The following is a 22,754-nucleotide window of genomic DNA, read 5'->3' as shown; positions in this document are numbered from 1 at the left end:
CTGTGTGCGCGGACATGCGTCTATGTGCGTGTGTGCATATGTTGAACATGAAGCAAGCACAATTACCGCGCCCGAGTGACGAGGTTTACCGAAGTCTAAGCATGGCAGTGCACATTTACCACCCCGACCCACTGTATACTTTACCCACTATAGATACAATTTAGCCAGGTTCTCAAGCATGGGCACAGCCGAGAGCGGCCGAGTCAATAATGAATACGGAGAGCGCAGGCGAGGGCGCTCGCTGGGCGTAAATGAGGTATACCAAAACACACAAAAATTCTTTTATTCACTCTCTCTAGCACACGCACGCATATCACACGCACGCACACGCTATATATTCAAAGGGCAACACGCAACGTGAGCTGTGTCGAATGTAGCAGGTGTATATGTCGCGTGGGAACCACATAGCAGTGCAGCGAGCTGTATGACTTTTCACATTTCACAGTTCGGACATTCGACCAACTGATGCATTCATGGTTAGAGCTGCCAGAGAGAGAGAGCATGAACTTCGATCCTGTCCCGAATGTCGGCCTTCTATTGTGGGTACTGTCCAGGCTTCTTCTCAACAGTGCAGGAGGAATGCAAGGGACGCGGCTGAACCTGTCAGAGAAAAAAACAAATTAGGAAGGACCCCCATACCTTGGGAATCAATGTTATGCGAAGGATGTGCATGGGAAGTAACTGTGCTGTAGTTCTTTTTTTTTTTTTTGAGCGACACGTTACGGCGTGCAGCTAAAGATATGTACAATTGCACGTCGAAGACAAATGTTTGACAGCCGAATATGCTTTTTACAACCAGTTGTTTACAGGTGTGCAAGGATGACCACTAAAACAAGGATATTACAGCAACACCAGAAGGGGTAAGCTGATACGAAGCTCTGGTGATCACGAGGATGGTAGTCCTGGATACTGCGGCAGAAATCAAGTTCAGCGGATGAAGTTTAACTGCAATTGACGTTAACCCGGCGTGATGACAGCTGTACCGTAGCGGTGCATACGTATATAAAATAAAATAGCCAGCACTGCAGGTCTTCCCACTCACTTTAATCCAAGTGCCAGCCTAAATAATCGACACGCCATTTAAATAATCTGAGCGCCACGCTATTCAATCCATGTGGTAAACATTTAGTCGAAGCGCCGACATATTTATCCAAGTGCCAACTGAGTTAGGCCGCGTGCCAGTTAGTTTAATCCAAGTGTCACCATGTTTAATCCATTTGCGAACGGCTTTAATTCAGGTGCCAGCCAGTTTAACGCATGTACCAGAAACACATAGTGTGTAACTTTACAAAGTCTAAATGTCGGAATAATGTAAACATGGAGCAACAGGAAGAACCTTTCGCTCGCCTCTACATGCTATAGCGTTTATGAAATGAGCTGTAGTGTTATTTCCACCTAACGTTTTGGTGTCATAGCTTCAAACTAAAAAAATAACGGCATATTCACGGGGTGAATGATGATGAATGGGCGAAGCTCCTGAGGGATTCATCGGTAAACTGTGAATCTTCCGTGTAATTCGCCCAGTCGATCATCATGTAAAGACGTGAGAAACGCTGTGTGTGTATATACACAAATCAACTTTTATTTGTTCTTAGACGATGGATGGCTTGCGATGTCCCTTGCCTCGCGCGCTCGCACATCGGGATTCTGTTTGCGAGCGCGCGCTGCTGCCGCCTTGCGCTCTCTCCGCTGTGCAGCCTTATCCATCCGGCGACTCCGAGCGCGCGCCAACAGCGAACGGATTTTATTACAACGCTCCCCCTAGCGTACGTCGCCGCACTAAATGGAACGATTGCCTTCAACCAATGACACGCGCCATATGTGACATCATTCCTATTTTATAAGATCTCGAGTCTTTCATCAACTACAAGTACCGCTTTCTAGTTTATAACATCTTGCATCTTTTCATCATCAGCTCCAAGTACCACCATCTAGTAAACACTACAAGAACTAAACGAGAGGTGGCTACATGGATGGATGGATGGATGGATGGATGGATGGATGGATATGGCTGTACCCTTTAGATCGGGCGGTGGCTAGCGCCACCAAGCCGTAATACCTAATGAACCAAAAACTATATTTTTTTCCTTAAAAAAAAGAGTTTGAGGATTCCTACTTTGCAGTGAAGAGTTTAATTTTCACTCGTGCCCTGACTTTAGCCACCAATCAGATAACCTCCTTATAGTTAAGTCTACCCGCTTAAAGTTTATTTTGCCCTCCCGGTCCGTAAACCCCAGTGCTTTGAAAAACTCTGCGCCATCATCCTGAACTATAGGGTGAAGCCCTTTACAGAACATTATCAAGTGTTCGGCAGTTTCTTCTTCCTCTCCACACGCACTGCATACTGTGTCTACCCCTTCGTATTTGGCCCGATATGTCTTGGTTCGCAAAACTTCCGTTCTGGCCTCAAACAGTTGAGAACTACCCCGAGTATTATCATAGATCCTTTCCTTGGCAATTTCCTGCTTAAACGTTCGATAGATCTCTAGTGCGGACTTCTTTATCATGCCCATTCTCCACATGTCAGTCTCCGTTTCCTTCACTTTCTTCTTAACCGATAGTTCTTTTTGGTTTGGCCACCTGCTGTTTTCTAAGTATTTACCAGTCAACTTCCTGGTTCGCTTTCTCCATTTTGTATCGACATTCTTCATGTACAAGTAGCTGAAAACCTTCCTAGCCCAACGCTCTTCCCCCATTTCTCTCAATCGCTTCTCAAGTTTTATCTTGCTGCTAGCTTCCCTGCCCTCAAATGATGTCCATCCCATATCACCTCGAACTCCCTGATTTGGTGTATTCCCGTGAGCTCCTAAAGCAAGCCTACCTATTCCACGTTGCTTAATTTCTAATCTTGCTTGAACTTCTGATCTCATGCACAAGACCGCATTGCCGAACGTCAGCCCAGGAACCATGACCCCTTTCCATATTCCTCTCACAACATCATACCTATTGTAATTCCACAGTGCCCTATTTTTCATGACTGCTGCATTCCTGTCACCTGCCAGTAACCTCTCACTAGGTCTAGCGTGGAGATAAATACAGGAGACATACAGGAGACGGTACCGCCATCTAGTGAACACTGCAAGAACTAAACTAGAGGTGGCTACATACAGGGGACGGTACCGCCATCTAGTGAACACTGCAAGAACTAAACTAGAGGTGGCTACATACAGGCTACAGGGGACGCACAGGCCACGCCCTAAGGAGCTTCGCCCCTAAAAAAAGTGCGTATTGATTGCATTTACGGGCAGTAAATGTATTTGCTCATAGAGTCCATGTTAGTCTATGCTTCATCGCTATTGCCTTATTACGGCTAATCTTTTACACCTTCGGATAAGCAGAGATTCATTACGTCTGCTCGGCATTTGGCGGCTTATTCGCCAAAGCGTTTCCAGTCGTCTGCTCAGCCCGGTGAGAATAATATAGTGACCTAGAGATAATACTTATTCGTTATTGATATCAGAAATAGCCACTTAAAAAACCTAATGTGCACTCATTTAGGTTCGTTTAGAAATAAGTTTTTTTTTTTGTAAAAGCCTCAAAGGCGATACTCCTGTTTTTGTGTAACAAACTACGCTACAGTGTTGCTGAAGCGCGTTTCCTTGAAGCGCGCGTGCTTCGTCGGATACACACAATTTTGTTTGAATAAAAAGATAACAACTAGTATGAATGACAAACATGTCTTCCGTGCTCCACATCAAGATTGTAAGTTTAAGTCTGATGTGCAAATGCCGCAATAAAACCACTTCGAATTATCTCTCACTCGCTCTGCCCTGTGAGGGCCTTCTAATTTTTTGAGCATATACCTGCGTTTGACCCCATCGCTGCCCGCGAGCAGGTTTTTCATATCTTGGAATGCACTCCGGCACTCCAATAACCGTATTCTGTCCTCCGCATTACATGACCCGTCTCGGTCATGTAATGCTTTACAAATCGAATTATCTGCTTTGGCGACGAAGACAAAATATTTGTTAACATGTTTCTGCCTTTTCTTTCGTTGCAATTAAAATTACTCCACCCGGGCCAAGCACTCATCTACAAACTTGTACATAGAAAAGTACAAACACGGCTGAAGAGAGCAACGGCAGTAGTTTTTTTTTTTCCTTTCACAAATACTATCAGCGAATACCAATAATAATGATTTATTCTACCTTCCCACTATTTTTTTTATACTGTAGGAACTGCATTTCAATAGCACTGCCGCTTTCTACGCTCCGTATTCTGCTTTTTGTGCATGGATTAGTTATTCGCATCGCCTCCCCCCCCCCCCCCACCCTCCCTATCATGTAAAGTATGGGGCTGACTTCGCGCCTCACTCCTAGGTTACTGGGAGGGCATAGGGGGGGGGGGGGGGGGGGAAGGCTGCTCCTTCCTTTACGCACACACCTATGCTTACGTGCCAAAAATCACGCATGATTGTGCGACACCCCCTATAGCGTACGGGAATCCCAAAAATTTCGACCACCTGTTCTTTAACGTGCACTAACGTCACGCAGAGGAAGGGCCCCTGTAAAATTTCGGCTGCATCGAAATGGGACTGCCGCGGCCGCTTAAAAGAGCCGCGACCTTTGGTTTGACAACTGAGCTCTGAAATCGTCGAACTTCCGCGGCGCACATCACAGAGTACAAGCGATAATTATACTACAAGGAGTTAGCCGCGCCCTCTCCAACTACTCCACCCCGGTGGCTCCCGGCATTCTGATAACGAAACAGCAGTAGGTGAAAAATGTTTCGCCGGTGGTGGTGAAACATTTAATAACCATTAATCAGTTACAGAGAGGTGATTGGGTCGGGGCTTTGTCGGCCTCGCGTAGCTCTTTCAGGTGATCAAACCGGTGTCGCACGGCCACTTTTGATCGCGATCGGATCCGATCCGAAACAAATCTCTCGATCATGGTTCGCTTCGATCACGCAAGTTTAAAAAGGAATTTCAACGCTGTTTATATGATTCCCACCCCCAGTCGGCCTTCGTCGCGATCAGCAAAGCACAGCGGAGCACCGCTGTTATATAGCCGGCGTTTGCAATTCAGTTTTGCTTCTAACGCAATCGGAATAGCTGATTTAAGATGCCGTACAACCATCTTCCTTCAGCCAAGCGTTGCTCGTAGGCGTAGTTCTTCGTAATAATTCTGTACGACTGCAACTAGAATAATAACGTTTGAACTCTCATTAGGTTCGCTCCACATAAATAAGCCACTATGCATTCAAACTCCGAAGTATGTAGATAGGCGTACTCCTGCCCATCCCTTCACACAGCTTCGTTTATCATATAGCCGCATGTTGTACAACCAACACGCATTCTTGTAAATGTGGTATTGCGCATTTCCAATTTCTACGAGCCTGGGCATCAGACAGCCGGCCACGTTCACAGTGCATCGATACTTGTCGAATCGTCCCTGAAGAGAACCAAAACTATTCCGATTTCCAATAAGGCGCGAACCGCCCGAAAGCAAACGAGAAATTCAACGCGCTCGACCAGCAAGCAGCCCGCAAAGCTGAGCGCGATCAAGGTCCAAACATGCCCAATTTCCCCAACCGCGAGATCATACGTACGGCTCGCGCCCCTGCAAGAAAAGCTCACTAGATCAGCTCAAAAGCTTTCTTAGCCCATCGCACAGTTCGATTTTTACTTTCCTTCCATCCCACGACTCAATTCGCATGCTATAGATGTGGGAAAACGCACGAAAAGACGCCCCGTTGGTGAGCAAAGCTGACCATGTATCATGAGGACAACAGGGCGTCATAACGGTCGAACGAACAGCCAGCAGAGATTCAAATTTGAGTTGCAACGTACAAATTCCGGGAAATCGCGGACTCGACTCTTCCCTGCGTCTCATCTTATCCGTTTGAAATTTGTACCTAGGGAGTCGCTAGCTTGTCGGAAGGAGGCGGTTTGAACTGGTTGGAAGCGTTCAGCCAGCCGAAGAGCCTTGCCCGGGAGATACTTGTGAATTCGCGCGCGTGAGAGAGAGTCGGCCTGGGAGCGAAGGGTTGCGTTCGCTTTTCTCGAAGTCGAAGCGGTTCAACGGTAGACGTTGAGGCGACGAGTAATTTAGCAGTGATCACCGCTGGTTTGTCGTAGGATATCGCTGTGATTAAACTTCGATTATTTTGACACCGCGCGGTCAATGATGATCGAGAATGGAGCTCTCGTGAGGTCCACCGTGTCGCATGGAAGTTACACCGGTGATCGAGAAATGAAAAAAGAGAGTCGAACTCAACCTGTAAATGCGTGGTGTGGTGTGCGTGAAACTGAAGCGTTGGCGTTCTCTGACGTCCTAGGAATGAGAGACTGTCAAGCCAAGATTTTGTTTCTGGGAGAGAAATAAAGATATGCCACTTGTATCTGAGATCGCGCGCGTTAATTTTTTTTCCTTTTTTTTTAGTTGTTTTACTGCCTGGCGCATTCGCTGACTCTTTGAATAACACATTAAGGCACTGGTGTGCTTTACAAAGTACACTTCCTTTTTCGGGAATAAAAAAAAACACAGCCCAATATTTTGGTTTCGTTCGCTGGAATTTTAAATGCCAAGCTTATCGACTCTGTCACATATTTTTTTTTTCTGTTCTACGAGTAGTTAAACTTTAGAAAAACCAGAGCCTGCAAACACACCTGGTGAGCTGGAGCGTAGCCAGGGGGTGGCACTTTGGGCCCCTGCCCCCCCCCCCCCCCCTCGCGAATTTTTTTTCACCGTGGCATAGGGATCGAAAAAAGACCATTTCAATTCCCCCCCCCCCCCCCCCCTTTCCTGAAAAAAAAATCAGGGTACGGGCCTGCTGGTCAATACTGCGTTTTCTACGATTGTTTCATATTTCACAATTTATACGTTTAAAAGAGAAAAAAAAACGGATTTATTGTGCTTCAGCAAGAACATCCCTGCACTGCGTGAGGAGCGTATAGAGTGCATAGTTTCGTAGTTTTTTCTCGTACGTGTAATGAAATCTGGGTTTACTTCATGGCAGCATACACGTACCTAATATGTTGTGCGGGGCCTCAGAAATGGAGCCAGTTATTTTCTTTTAAGAATAATGCCTTTTTTTCTTTTTTCTGTTATCCGAGAGCCACGAGGCTGCGACAGATGCCGATGTGAACATGCGAGAGCCCATTGAGGTTTTCATTGTCGCTTCTGACCCTAACATCCACACTTAGGAGAAGAAAGGAATGACGACGGTACGAAGCGCGCTCTCTGCGAACAATAAAGTTATTTTGGAAAGAAAGGAACGTCGGGAGCGCGGTTTCTGTTTTGATACCGAAAACAACTGCGTTTCGTAGAGGCCAAAATATAGGCATAGTTGCTATGCTGCCGAACGAAAACACGGCAGTTTTTATGTTGTGTAACCAGGTGCCTATCCACTGAAAATAAAATTTAAAAAAAAAAACGTAGTGCTTTTGCCAACTCTTCTCAGCAGCTGTAACAATGGAATAGAACGGGCTGAGCTGTACTACAGTGCTGAGAATTACAGAGATTTGATATCCGAGACGAAGTGCTGCAGGCCCAGATGACATAAATAGCCGCAGACAACGAATGCGGGTTCTGCAACTGCACTGTATGTTTCGGCAGACCCCCTACGTGTTGACTATTGTCCTTCAGTCGCACAATGGCAAGACACTCACTAGGCACTGTTGTACCTAACAGAAGTGCCAGGAAGTCTCTAGCGACAACTGAGATTGCTATTATACTCTATCCATACCGAAGCTTTCACAAAATGGTTAGGAAAAAAAATGCAGGTATGCCACAATACACTAAAATAGTGTTGCAAGAAGCGTGGCGTTACGCTTTACATAAAGAGATGGTGCTTCAATAAGCTACATTGGGTCAAGATGACTTTGCTACTCGTTTGGCAAGGGCCTAGCGTACTCTTCATTCCTGCATAAAGCTTTCCTATCGCTATCTCGAGGGTCCATGGCACACTCTAAAGTACGGTGCCATAACTTGTGCAAAAACTCACGATAGTCTATGAAAATTTGCACATGTTCTTGTCTATTGCATTTATTTAAATGTGAAAAATCTCTATAGAATATATCCAGTACTTCTCTCGTAGTTTTTAATAAGTTGAACATGTACTCGACACACTGACGTGAAGTCGAGAGCACAAACGGCGACTTACTAACTTGCGCGTAAAAAAAAAAAAAGAAACGAGTCTTGCAATTTGTTCTAGAACCAGAGTCAACTTCAGTGACGCATTTACGAATTGTCCGAACAAACCCAAGGCCCCATAGCAAGAGTCAGGACACCGGGAGCGATAGGAGGCTGCTCTGCGCAGCTCGCAACCGCGGTTACAGCTCCTGATAGTGAGCCGGGCCAGAGGGGTCGCCGAAGCGAAGCAGTGTCCGGCCATATAGAGTGGCCCGAGGGCCGGCCGTCATCATCCCAGCTTAACAAGCGGCGTTGCCTAACATGCCTTAACGCTGCCGAACTAGCCGCGTTGATTCAGAGAGTTCACGCTGGCCGTAGTTATTAAAAGAGCAGGTCGAGGTCGCCCTGTTTCTCTTCGAACGCTGTTTCTAGAACACGCGAGGACAATTCGAACGTGTCTACGCGTGCTTCCCAGTTCTCAGCGTTCGCATCCGACACACAACACGAGCTATGGGACTTAGCGGTCCACGTACAGGTCGTCTATCGAGCTTTCTCCTCGATTACAACGCGTAGTTTTTGTTTGTTTTTTCATTTGCAGTCTGCTACTTCTGTTCGTAGCAGCTGTGCATGTTACACCGTTCCCTAGCGTAAAAAAGCGCGTAATTTTTCCAAATGTGCGCGGAAAGAGTTCACCTACGATCACGGCACTGTCGAACGACGCTTATTGAAGACCGGAGACGATTTTTATACGCCTCCGGTTTTGAATTGAATGCTAACTTCAATGTCTCAGCGGCGAGGTAGCCGACAGAGAACCCCTCAAATTATTGCGATTTTCACGTCGAAGACCCTCCGTAACACAATCACTGGACGTCCGAGGGTATCATACTGCGTTTAATTCGAGTAGGAATCGGCTTCATTGATTTGTTGTGACGAGAAAGTGAGATTATGCAAGCCGTTCGGCCGTCTGGGGAACTCCCGCCACCATTATCTCGGCGGCGAAAGCCCGCACCGTGACAAATGGGGAAAATTCAAAGAAATTCTTTCCCTTTCTTTTTCGTCCCCGCGCCTCCACAGTGCTGAAGCTCGGGTAGCTATCAGTATTTCCATAGGGATAGTGACGTCACACAGAAGGTATAAAAAAGGCGGGACAGGCGGTAAAACTTTTTTTCCCTGGAGACTCGGCCAAGGGAGGACGTATCGCCGGTGAGTTCAGATTGCGCTGACCGTTATCTTTGGATCTCTTTGTTCTGAGGTTTGGGGTTACGGGTACTTGCGCAGGTTGTGGTTCTGACCTTGGAGGTTGCACCGGCCAAAGGACGTTCTCTAGGTGAGTCCGCTTTTTGCCGAAATGCTGCGCTTCGATTGATTTCTTTGTTCCGAGATCTCGTCTGGAACTCCGCGCAGGGCTTGGTCGCGTTTGTCTGTTGGGAGGTCGTGGTCTCAAGAGGCCGTACAGACTGGTCTTACGTCAACGTTGTTGACGGTCTTCAAAAGGAAGCTTCACGTCGATTTGCAACCAATGCAAGGTTTTTCATACGCGATTTTTTTTTTTTGCTTCCAGTGACGGGACACTTTTTGACGTTGTGCGCGTTTTGTGAATCTTTTCTCGCAGGTGTGTGCTTGTGAGTAGACATGACTCGTGTATCCTACGCCGCGGACGGGAGCTCTGCGATCATCCACGCATCGAAGGTGAGCAAGAGACATTTTCTCATTTACATAGCTGACTTAATTGCTAGTTGCACCTGTGTCGCGTGTTCAGAGTGCTTACTGTGTAGGCAATTTTTACTACTTAGCACAGACGTCCACTAGTGGGTTTTTTTTTTTTTTGTTTGCAGATTTTCTGGTTAGGTTTTGTGAATGCGTTCAGGAGTAATGTGAGTGTGCTTCCGACTACAATTCATGACCCTACAGCTAAGCGCCGTTTTTAAAAGTTAGGACGAAAAAAAATTCATTTTCACGGAGTGCATGACGAAGCGTCCGTCAATCCTTCTGCTCGTCTGTCTTTTCGTCTGTCTGTCTGTTGGATGCGTCATATAGCTATAGGCGGTCACGTACCACGAGACATATACAAGGGACGGACAAACAAACGGTTTTGGGAGCTTCGCCCCCAAATAACTTTCTACTTTGAATGTAGTGTTGCTTCTTCGTGACAACAATTGGCCTTTTCATCGTTGTATTTTAATGTAACGAAAAAAATATGCATAAGCGAATATTTGAGCGTTTCGAAATTTTCGATAAACTATTACTGTATTAGAAATTAACACTTCTGCACTATTGTAATGTTTGTTCCCGAAACTTTGGTAGTATTCGAAACGAACAAATAAGCAAATTTCAGCGCGTAACGTAGCTGCAAAAAAGTGGCTTGGCTGCTGCAACGTTATGGTGCGTGCTGTAAGCCATTCTTTCAGAAAAAAAAATCGCGCTGTGGCGCAGCCACATTTTGCAGGTAATCTGCGCGTGAATTGATTCGTTTTTCAAAACTGCTACTGTGCCGGAGGTGCCAGACGTGGCGCGCCTGAACGGTCAAGGAACAGACGATTTTTTCCGACGCGGGTTGCGCGCTTCCGAGCAGACGACCAGGCTTTGCGGCATTTTTTGTTTTTTGAATATAGCGATAAAAAAGGAAACATCAATTTGTGGAAAGAAATGCAGGGGTACAAGTTGCGTTTGCTCGTGTTTGCCATAATGCGAAAATTCTCTCGAGTTTTGCCATAATGCGAAAAACTGAAAGCAGACGTTGTACAATTGGCGTCCGCCATCTTGAATGCCGCGGCGACTCGCGCTAGCAGTTTTCGCGCTTCTAAATGTGAACCATTCGTAGATGTGCCTTGCGAAGGCTGTTCTGATCTTGCCTCCATTTCGCGTGCCCGAATGTAAGTCGAGTACTAAACTCCGCGAACCCCGAGTTAAGGCGAATGTTAGGGTTAACTCTGACCTCGAACTGCTCGGCTGTTCATCTTCAGACTTACTAACTGCATTTGTTGCGCGTTGTCTTGACTGCTTACTGTGTAATTTTTACGAACTAGTAGTCATCTACATGTGATGGGGTGGAGGAAGGATTTTTTTTCAGATTAAAAAAAATGCGCCAGGCAGTAAAACAACTAAAAAAAAGGAAACAAAAAATTAACGCGCGCGATCTCAGATACAAGTGGCATATCTTTATTTCTCTCCCAGAAACAAAATCTTGGCTTGACAGTCTGTCATTCTAAGGACGTCAGAAAACGCCAACGCTTCAGTTTCACGCACACCACACCACGCGTGTACAGGTTGAGTTCGACTCTCTTTTTTTTTTTTCATTTCTCGATCACCGGTGTAACTTCCATGCGACACGGTGGACCTCACGAGAGCTCCATTCTCGATCACCATTGACCGCGCGGTGTCAAAATAATCGAAGTTTAATCACAGCGAAATCCTACGACAAACCAGCGGTGATCGCTGCAAAATTACTCGTCGCCTCAACGTCTACCGTTGAACCGCTTCGACTTCGAGCAAAGCGAACGCAACCCTTCGCTCCAAGGCCGACTCTCTCTCACGCGCGCGGATTCACAAGTATCTCCCGGGCAAGGCTCTTCGGCTGGCTGAACGCTTCCAACCAGTTCAAACCGCCTCCTTCCGACAAGCTAGCGACTCCCTAGGTACAAATTTCAAACGGATAAGATGAGACGCAAGGAAGAGTCGAGTCCACGATTTCCCGGAATTTGTACGTTGCAACTCAAATTTGAATCTTCGCTGGCTGTTCGTTCGACCGTTATGACGCCCTGTTGTCCTCATGATACATGGTAAGCTTTGCTCACCACCGGGGCGTCTTTTCGTGCGTTTTCCCACTTCTATAGCATGCGAATTGAGTCGTGGGATGGAAGGAAAGTAAAAATCGAACTGTGCGATGGGCTAAGAAAGCTTTTGAGCTGATCTAGTGAGCTTTTCTAGCAGGGGCGCCAGCCGTACGTATGATCTCGCGATTGGGGAAATTGGGCATGTTTGGACCTTGATCGCGCTCAGCTTTGCGGGCTGCTTGCTGGTCGAGCGCGTTGAATTTCTCGTTTGCTTTCGGGTGGTTCGCGCCTTATTGGAAATCGGAATAGTTTTGGTTCTCTTCAGGGACGATTCGACAAGTATCGATGCACTGTGAACGTGGCCGGCTGTCTGATGCCCAGGCTCGTAGAAATTGGAAATGCGCAATACCACATTTACAAGAATGCGTGTTTACTCAAATTAGGTGTATTCGATACGGCTAACTGTTGGTTGTACAACATGCGGCTATATGATAAACGAAGCTGTGTGAAGGGATGGTCAGGTGTACGCCTATCTACATACTTCGGAGTTTGAATGCATAGTGGCTTATGTGGAGCGAACCTAATGAGAGTTCGAACGTTATTATTCTAGTTGCAGTCGTACACAATTATTACGAAGAACTACGCCTACGAGCAACGCTTGGGTGAAGGAAGATGGTTGTACGGCATCTTAAATCAGCTATTCCGATTGCGTTAGAAGCAAAACTGAATTGCAAACGCCGGCTATATAACAGCGGTGCTCCGCTGTGCTTTGCTGATCGCGACGAAGACCGACTGGGGGTGGGAATCATATAAACAGCGTTGAAATTCCTTTTTAAACTTGCGTGATCGAAGCGAACCATGATCGAGAGATTTGTTTCGGATCGGATCCGATCGCGATCAAAAGTGGCCGTGCGACACCGGTTTGATCACCTGAAAGAGCTACGCGAGGCCGACAAAGCCCCGACCCAATCACCTCTCTGTAACTGATTAATGGTTATTAAATGTTTCACCACCACCGGCGAAACATTTTTCACCTACTGCTGTTTCGTTATCAGAATGCCGGGAGCCACCGGGGTGGAGTAGTTGGAGAGGGCGCGGCTAACTCCTTGTAGTATAATTATCGCTTGTACTCTGTGATGTGCGCCGCGGAAGTTCGACGATTTCAGAGCTCAGTTGTCAAACCAAAGGTCGCGGCTCTTTTAAGCGGCCGCGGCAGTCCCATTTCGATGCAGCCGAAATTTTACAGGGGCCCGTCCTCTGCGTGACTTTAGTGCACGTTAAAGAACAGGTGGTCGAAATTCTTGGGATTCCCGTACGCTATAGGGGGTGTCGCACAATCATGCGTGATTTTTGGCACGTAAGCATAGGTGTGTGCGTAAAGGAAGGAGCAGCCTTCCCCCCCCCCCCCCCCTATGCCCTCCCAGTAACCTAGGAGTGAGGCGCGAAGTCAGCCCCATACTTTACATGATAGGAAAGGTGGGGGGGGGGGGGGGGGGGAGGCGATGCGACTAACTAATCCATGCACAAAAAGCAGAATACGGAGCGTAGAAAGCGGCAGTGCTAATGAAATGCAGTTCCTACAGTATAAAAAAATAGTGGGAAGGTAGAATAAATCATTATTATTGGTATTCGCTGATAGCATTTGTGAAAGGATAAAAAAAAACTACTGCCGTTGCTCTCTTCAGCCGTGTTTGTACTTTTCTATGTACAAGTTTGTAGATGAGTGCTTGGCCCGGGTGGAGTAATTTTAATTGCAACGAAAAAAAAGGCAGGAACATGTTAACAAATATTTTGTCTTCGTCGCCAAAGCACATAATTAGATTTGTAAAGCATTACATGACCGAGACGGGTCATGTAATGCGAAGGACAGAATACGGTTATTGGAGTGCCGGAGTGCATACCAAGATATGAAAAACCTGCTCGTGGGCAGCGATGGGGTCAAACGCAGGTATATGCTCAAAAAATTAGGAGGCTGTTACGACCGGCCCTAGGGAACCAAGCAAGAGGAGTTGCGGGGAGAACTGGTTCTTGACCGACTGTGTCGTCGACCTCCACCTCCCCATTCAGGCTCCCCCCCTCTTGCCGGGAGAATTCCGGAATCTGCTGTGCGTTCGTGACCATGTTTGGGCATTTTTTAGGGCGCCAGGAGCATATATGGACATCGTGTTAGGTTGTGCCACTCCATGTGTTGTGAGAGGTGTTTCCCCCTCCCTCGTGGCCGAGGTGCCGGGGCCACCGGATTGGCTGACGATGCGGACAATGCGCCCAGTGTCGACAACGCGGCGCTATAAAATGCCGAAGACGTTTTGTACCGCTCTCTCTTCTCTCTTTGGATCAGTTGATCACTTCTCCACATGTAAATAAATCTCTGTCGTTCGTTCGGACGCTTCTTCTCGCTGCATTGTTGGACGATGGATCCTGCGACGGGGCCAGCTACCGATAACGAGACCGGCAGGACCCGGAGTCCCAACAACTGGTGGCAGCGGTGGGATTCCGTATAAGAGCTTTTTGTAGCTTTTTTTGTCGATTAAGTAAACGGAAAACTTGAGGCAAGGCAGAAACCTAGAGCTGTCGTTGCCGTCAAGGTTAATTAGTTGCAGGACAGGAATCTTTGTGGAACAGAGACAGCGGTACTGGAGGCAGCCATGAATCTGAGATCCCTGCGAAAGTCCATGTTGTTGCTACTTGCAAGGGAGTTAAATCTGGAGGTGTCGGACTCTCAAAGAAAGCCAGAGCTGATAGAGGCGATTCTCGCATTGGGGGCGGAGGATGACGAGCTGTCAGAATGTGTCGAGGAGATTCAGGAGAGGCCAGCGGCAGAGGCCGAAAGAAAGGCGGCGGAGGCCGAAAGGAAAGCGGCAGAAGCCGAGGCAGATAAGATGCGAAAGCACGAGCTTGAAATGAAGCGCCTTGAGCTAGAGATTAGCCATAATAGTAGAGCAGGAGGCAGCGAGGCATCCGGTACCGCAGAGCGGGTCAGGTTCAAAATGACGGACCTAATGAGATCGTACAAGCTAGGGGAGGACATTGGGCTGTTCCTCGTCAACTTTGAGAGAACTTGTGAAAGGCAAGGTTTCAGCCAGGATACATGGCCTCAACGCTTGTTGTCCGTACTTCCGGGGGAGGCCTCAGAAGTAATCGCGCGCCTCACGAAAGAGGAAGCTGACGAGTACAGTGAGGTAAAGTCGAGCCTTCTCAAGAAATACAGGTTGTCAGCGGAAGGTTTCAGACAAAAATTTCGCAACGCCGTAAAAGAGAACAATGATTCATACCCGGAGTTTGCTTACAAGTTAATGGCCAACATGGGGGAGTGGCTCAAAGAGGCAAAGGCGTATGGGAATCATGACATGGTGCTCGAGTGTGTTGGTCTCGAACAATTCCATCAAAGGTTACCAGAAAAGGTGAGGTTCTGGGTGCAGGATAGACCGGACGTGAACACCGTAACGAAAACCGCAGAGCTCGCTGAAGAATTCGTTACGCGCCGCGCCCTCGGGGCAAACAGCGAGCCTAAAAGGGAAAAATTCCTACTACCGAATAAGGTGCCGTTTAGAAAACAACCGACAAGTCTCGCACAAAAGGGTGAGGAAAACAAGGCATCTAACCATGGGGCGTCGGCAGAGGCAAGCAAAAGGAAATTTGAGGCGAAAAAACCGGCGGCTTGTTTCAATTGCCACGAAACAGGGCACTTCGCGAAACATTGCCCTAAAGAAAAGGTGGCCTTTTTATCTATTAATGAAGCCGACGAGAACACGAAGTGTTTAGAGCCCTATATGTACGACCTTACTGTGAACGGCAAGCAGTGTCGGGTTCTTAGAGACTCCGCAGCCACTATGGACGTAGTTCATCCGTCCTTTGTTCAGTCCGGACAGTATTCAGGAGACTGTGCCTGGATTAGACAAGCCGTAGAAGCAAACAGTCAGTGCCTTCCCGTAGCTAAAGTTGTCCTTAAAGGCACATTTGGTACGTTGGAAACGGAAGCCGCGGTATCGCCATATCTACCTCCTCAGTATCCTTACTTATTTTCAAATAAGTCAGATCAAACGCTGAAGGAGAAAGGTCTAACGTTGGGAGAAGGCATAGTGCAGGCACTGACTTGATCGAAGGCACGTGCGCTGGCTGCGAGAGCAACGTTCACTGAGGCAAACAAGCCTCAAATTCTTAATTTATGTTAATGATCTACCGTCTGGCATTTCTAATAACTTTCGCCTATTTGCGGATGATTGTGTGCTATATTCCAAAATTACATGTAAGCAAGATCAAATTAATCTACAATCTGATCTTTTTCATATTGAAAATTGGTGTAAAACTTGGCAAATGTCCTTAAACGTACCAAAATGCAAACTAATGTCATTTTCCCGGCGCGCATGCCCATTATTTCACAATTACACCCTTAAAGGCTCTTCATTACAATCCACAAAAGAGTACAAGTACTTAGGCGTCCATATCACCAACAATCTATCTTGGACAGTACACGTGTACAAAGTAATCGCCAGCGCCAGTAGATCCCTCGGGTATCTGCAGCGCACGATGAAATTTGCTCCTTCAGACTTAAAATTGTTGGCCTATAAAACCCTTATCCGTCCAAAACTAGAATATGCAGCCGCTATATGGGACCCGCACCAGCGTTACCTCATCGACAACGTAGAAGCCATCCAAAACCGGGCTGTTAGATTTGCTTTCTCTGATTTTTCTTCATACACTAGCGTCACAAATCTCAAGTCGCGTGCGTCCCTTCCTCCCCTCAACAACCGTCGGAAACTAGCAAGGCTGGCATTATTCCATAGGTTTCATTACTCAATATCACCAAACTCCTACGTCACGCCAAAATCACATGTATACACTCGCACTAAAAACGAACATCAAGTTTCATACCCCCGCCCACGAACTAACACTTTCGCGCAATCCTTTTTTGTTCGGTCAGCCAAAGACTGGAACAATCTTCCCGCTCACGTGGTACAGACCAAAGACCTTGACCAGTTTAAATCGCTGCTTACCGCGCCCGGAATTGTGTAATATCCTCATGTCGTTTTTATGGTTCCCGTTTTTTCTGTCTTTCATTTTTGTCAGTGCAGGCGAAGTAATAGAGCGTTGCCTTCTGACATCATATTGTTTTCTGTTTTTACCAAATTTATAGCTACCTAGCTCATTGCCGTTGTTTGCATTCTGACTTGTATATTTGCACCATTGTACTGCTGTAAAGCGCGGTTATCCAAGCTGTTTAAACTCTGATTGGTCCCAATGTAAAACATGTAGCGTGTCTGGCCATGTAGTTTCTTTTATGCTTCTTCACTCATTTATTGTTGTGATGATCTTGTATATAGTTATGTTGGTAGCGCATCTCCCCCTCACCCCTACCCTCGTTTTTGTTCTAGTCTGTCGCTGGTACCACCCCTCATGTAATGCCTCCTTCTAGGAGGCCCTTGAGGTATGAAAATAAATAAATAAATAAATAAATAAATAAATAAATCGACAACGGGCCTGGTTGCGAGTTGGACACCACGGTAACAAATCGACTTGTGCGAGAACAGGCTGCAGAAGCCGTAGTCGCGGAGGCAACCATTCCTAAAGGCGACGATGAACCTCCTCCCGAATCGGAAGGGGTCAATTACGCCTCGTTGACCAAGCAAATAGAAAATGCCGTTGCTCCCAAGCCGATTCCTGGTAGTACAGAGGATAGCACAGAGAGTGACACATTCCGGGTACAAGGAAATACGAAAGAGTTGTGTGTCATGCCAACTTCGGATAATTTCAGTCGGCTGCTGCAGGTGAGCCCCGCTTCATTAATAACCGAACAAAAGGGGGACCCGACGTTTAAGCAATTCCAGGACAGTTCGAAAGAGGGAATCGCCAAACGAAATGTGAGATTCCAAGAGAGGAGCGGCATACTCTATCGAAAATATCTAGATAGGCGAGGGGTAGAGTTGGACCAGGTAGTCGTATCTCAGGCGTATCGTCAGGATTTGCTTAGTTTGGTGCATGGAGGATCATGGTCAGGCCACTTAGGCGTAAAGAAGACGAAAGATCGTCTTTTACAGGAATACTACTGGCCTGGATGCTTTAAAGATGTAGAGAGGTTTGTAAAATCTTGCGATGTGTGTCAGCGAGTGGGTAAGCCGGGAGATGAGGCGAAATTTCCAATGAAGCTGGTACCCGTAATCACGGAGCCCTTTCGTCGGTTGGTAATTGACACAGTAGGTCCTTTGCCCAAGACAACTTCAGGCTACCGTCACATCCTGACCTTAATCTGCCCAGCTACTAAATTTCCAGAGGCGGTCCCGCTAAAAGAGCTAAGTTCCGTTGAAGTAGTGAACGCACTTCTGTCCGTGTTTGCCCGGGTAGGCTTTCCTGCCGAGATACAATCAGACCAGGGCACCATTTTCACGAGTGCCTTAACGACAACCTTTCTAGAGCGGTGTGGCGTGAAATTATTGCATAGTTCAGTCTACCATCCGCAGTCGAACTCGATAGAGAAGCTTCACTCCGTGATGAAGCGAGTGTTAAGAGCCTTATGTTTTGAACGAAAAACTGACTGGGAAATGTGCTTACCTGCAACGATGTTTGGACTAAGAACTGCACCACATGAGACAACAGGGTTTACGCCAGCGGAACTTGTTTACGGCCGCAGGCGGCGATCTCCTCTTCGTATGCTGGGAGAGTCGTGGGAAGGTCAGGGTGATGATCCTGTAGTAGTGGAATATGTCCTCACCTTATTGAATCGTCTAACAAAAGCCCAAGAACTGACCGAGAGTGCGATGACCAAAGCACAGCAGAAGGCTAAGCTTTACTACGATCGGACAGCTAAAGCACGACACTTTGCTGTAGGAGACAGGGTCATGTTGTTGAGGCCCTCCCAAAAGAATAAGCTTGAAGTGCAATGGGTCGGCCCGGCCGAGATTACTCGAAAATTGTCTGACACCAACTATGTGGTAAAATTACCAGGAAGTCGTAAGGTACACCAGGTGTATCATAGCAACTTACTCACACCCTATAAAGAGAGGGAAGCCATCGTGAACATGACTTTAAATGTTCCAGAAGAGGTTCCGGCAGAAATCCCTGAATTAGCTCCCGAATCGGACGAAGTCCCGATCGAGAAAAGAGTTGAGGATTTAGTATCAAAGTCACAACTGACAATGAAGCAGAAGCAGGAATTGCGTGGTCTTTTGACCGAGTTTCAGGACAGATTTGTAAGCGTGCCAGGCCGGACATCCGTCCTCACTCATGACATAGAGCTTACCTCGTCGGAACCAGTAAGGTGGCTGCACCCTCGGCCGCTACGCCCAACCGACTTGCCGCTGCCGCCCTTCATGGAAATTCACACGGATGATGCGCAATGTACCGCCAAACCGCCACCTGATCTGCCCCGCTTCGCCCCCTCCCGGATGTCACGTGCCAACCACATCACCGATTCGACGCCGCCAATTCACCGCCAAGATAAAAGCCCGAACATCACCCATGGTCCCACCAGTGGGCTCGGCAACACGTCAAGGATGGCGGACGCTTACCTGCGACGCCTGTTTTTCGTGCAGGTAATGGTGCATTCAGACGACGGATTGAATCCCGATGTGGCGGGACGGACGGCGCGTCACGTGACCTCACATCAGTGATTCCCCTCGTCCGCGACTCGTCCGCGCGTCTCGCGGACGGATGAACCCAACCTGTTTCTCACATCGGGATTCTGGCGGGAGAAAGCCGATACTTCAGCGGATTAGCTCGGGGTTTCTGGCAACCAGTACACTTTTCGTCTGCTCGTGGCATGTCCTCCATGGCTCGCGGATAGCTGCATGACTGGTCGGCATCATCTACGCTTGAGCATTGTTTACTTAGTTTCCGGAGGCTTTGTTCTCAGGTGATTAAATACGCAGAAATCACTTTTGGTGGTTCGGGAAATGTCGCCGCCGTCGCTTAACACGCGAGATTCTTAGCCGTCATGGTGGTGAAATATTCCAACTTCTACAACCGGCGACGTGCCGCTTCTAAAAAAAGAAAGACGGGATACACGTTTAGAAGTTCTACAAGCGGGGAATAATGTAGTTGAAAGAATATCCTGCGAGCAACTCCCTTTTCTTCTGAAAGAATAACACTGCTCGTTCATTTGTCACAACACGACAGACATCGCAGCCAAGCTTCGCTTCTTGCGGGCATCTATGTTGAATACTCTCAAACCGGTCTGCTGCCAGCGGGCGCAGGTGAGCGCCGAACCTGCTGTCGAGGGTAATCCGGCTGTTTTCCCCTAGGACACCGTCCGTCGTGTGGATGCGCCTGCAGGCGGACCATCCGCGGATTAGCTGTCCGCGTCCACGACAAATCCGGATTCGGTCCGTAGTCTGAATGCACCATAACTAACCATTACTCTATATTCGTCAAACCAACACGGTACTATGCATTGATAGTGTTGCCGAGCCCACGGTATTGTATTGCTGCCTTGTGTCAATACTGCTACTGTTTTCTAAATTTACTACTTCTTTCCGGCGATATAGAAGAAAATCCAGGTCCTACTACACGTTCCGCTTCCAGCGAAATTCCTGGTGATATCTTGGCAGCACTCGATGAAATTAGATTAAACCAAGACAACCTTATGAAAGAAATGAAAGCCATGCAAACTACACTGTCCCAGAATGTTAAAACGTTTGACGATATTAATCAACGGCTTGCTAAAATAGAAAAAGAATGTACCGCCGTAGGCACACTTCAGGCAGACTTTGAGGTCATTCACTCAGTTACTGTCAAAAATTCCGAACAAATATCGCAACTAACCTGCAGTCTTGACGATTCAAACGATCACGCCCGGCGAAACAATCTCATATTTTATGGACACACTGATTCGGATCGCGAAACCTGGGCCCAGTCCGAGGAACTAATCATAAATCTCTGCAAAAATACGCTCAAAGTAACGCTCAACCCACGTGATATTGACCGCGCACATCGACTGGGATCTTTCCATTCTAACAAAAATAGACCGATCATTGTGAAGTTCACGCATTTCAAAGATAAAGACCGTATTCTTTCTAACGCAAATAAGCTGAAAAATACCACGTATAGCATTTCGCAAGATTACTCGCCTAACACCCGCTTGATACACAAGCAGCTGATTGCGTTTGGCAAAGCCCAGTCCCGACCCTATAAACTTGCATACCGAAAATTAACCATCGATAAGGTCACCTACATTCTTGATCCGACTACGCAAACGGTAGTCCCACGTGCCCCGTAGCTATCTGCTAAAGTCCGTACCGAGTCTAATGTAAACCTTATTTCGCTCATCTATACTAATATTAGGAGTCTACTGCCCAAACGCGATGCCTTGCACAGCCTAATTCAAGCAAGTGACTGTAACTTAGTTCTCCTAACCGAAACGTGGCTTAATGCATCTATCTTGGACTCTGAATTGCTTCCTCTGTTCAACAACTTCGATATTTTCCGTTGCGATCGCAAAAACAAGCGGGGTGGTGGAGTGTTAATCGCCGCTCACCACAGTTTACAATGCTGCGCTGTCGACATTCCTTCGAGTCTTGAAGTAGTCTTTATTCACTGCAAAGCTGCCGTTCCACCCGTTGTCATTGGCATCTGCTATCGCCCCCCTGATTCCGATCCTTCTTTCGTTGGTGAGCTTCATGATGCTCTACAACTATTAACGTCAGTATCGGATAACGCCCCTATTCTCCTCCTTGGTGATTTTAACTTTCCGGCGATAACTTGGTCTGATCTAGCATTAGCAATGTCGAAACCGAACACTGAAAGTGTCTTCATAGATACTTGCCTTACTTTCAACTTATCTCAAATGATTAGCTTTCCTACGCGAACGACTTTTAATTCATCAAGCTTACTGGATTTATTTCTCACGACCCAACCAGATAAAGTTTCGTCCGTTTCTAGTCCGAGCAGCTTCAGTGATCATGCCGTCATTCATGCCACTTTTCAATGCAACTTGCCCAATCCAAAAAAAAGTAAAAAAGACGATAACCCTATACAACAAAGCAGATTATCAAGGAATGAATGATGAACTACCTTTCTTTTCCGTTTGGTTCCTCGTGGATTTTTCCAAACGTTCTGTTGACGAGAACTGGGATCTCTTCAAAAACAAAATGCAGCAATTAATAAACATGTACATTCCCACAGTTACCATCACAGAACGGCCTACTTCGCCATGGTACAATAATACTTTGAAACGACTTAGCAACAAAAAGAAAAGACAATATCGGTCAGCCAAAAAATCAAAATCCAGTAACGCTAGGGAAAACTATCGTGAGACTGAAAAACTTTACGCATCCATGATCTTGGATGCTAAGCGGACGTTCTTCTCGTCAACCCTACCAGACATGCTACGCACAAACCCCAAAAAGTTCTGGAACACTATCAACCCAACCCATGCTAAACCCATTTCTTTACTAGATGAAGATACTATTCCCATCCCGGAGTTCAAGGTCGCCGAAACACTAAACTCCACGTTTTGCTCAGTGTTTACTGATGAACCTGACGATGCATTTTCATGTGTTCCCGATGTATCTTCATGTGTGCCGTCCCATGATTGCCCTGCTATGCCCAGTGTCATTTTCGAACCAAATGGCATCATACAAGTCATTGATTCCTTAAAAGTGACGTCATCAGCTGGTATTGATTGTATTAATTCTAAAGTTTTAAAAAATACCAAACATCTCTGTGCTGTCATATTGTCGCACATCTTCCAGCAATCACTGTCATCTGGAGTGGTGCCACGGGACTGGAAGGTTGGCAAGGTCATTCCGATACCCAAAAAAGGTCCGTCATCCTAGCCTTCAAACTACCGGCCCATGTCACTAACATGCGTGTGCTCTAAAATAACAGAACATATAATTTATTCTCAAACAGTCAAATTCCTGATCTCTGTAAACTTTTTCCATCCCAGTCAGCACGGATTTCAGAAAGGCCTCTC

The 22,754-nt window shown here is 46.9% G+C and overlaps 1 long non-coding RNA gene across 1 annotated transcript; it reads right to left on the bottom strand.

Moving 5' to 3' along the window:
• Positions 1-266: 266 nt before the first annotated feature.
• Positions 267-19,368, bottom strand: LOC142786759 (uncharacterized). The gene is made up of 3 exons (XR_012889146.1): positions 19,083-19,368; positions 18,395-18,529; positions 267-600 (listed from the first exon to the last, which is right to left on the bottom strand). It is a non-coding gene; the product is annotated as an uncharacterized LOC142786759 (long non-coding RNA).
• Between the last annotated feature and the right edge of the window lie 3,386 nt (positions 19,369-22,754).

Source organism: Rhipicephalus microplus, unplaced genomic scaffold (assembly GCF_043290135.1).
Source record: "Rhipicephalus microplus isolate Deutch F79 unplaced genomic scaffold, USDA_Rmic scaffold_31, whole genome shotgun sequence".
Lineage (NCBI taxonomy): Eukaryota > Metazoa > Arthropoda > Arachnida > Ixodida > Ixodidae > Rhipicephalus > Rhipicephalus microplus.
Note: the sequence above shows the minus strand (reverse complement) of the source record. Positions and strands in the feature narration are given on the sequence as shown.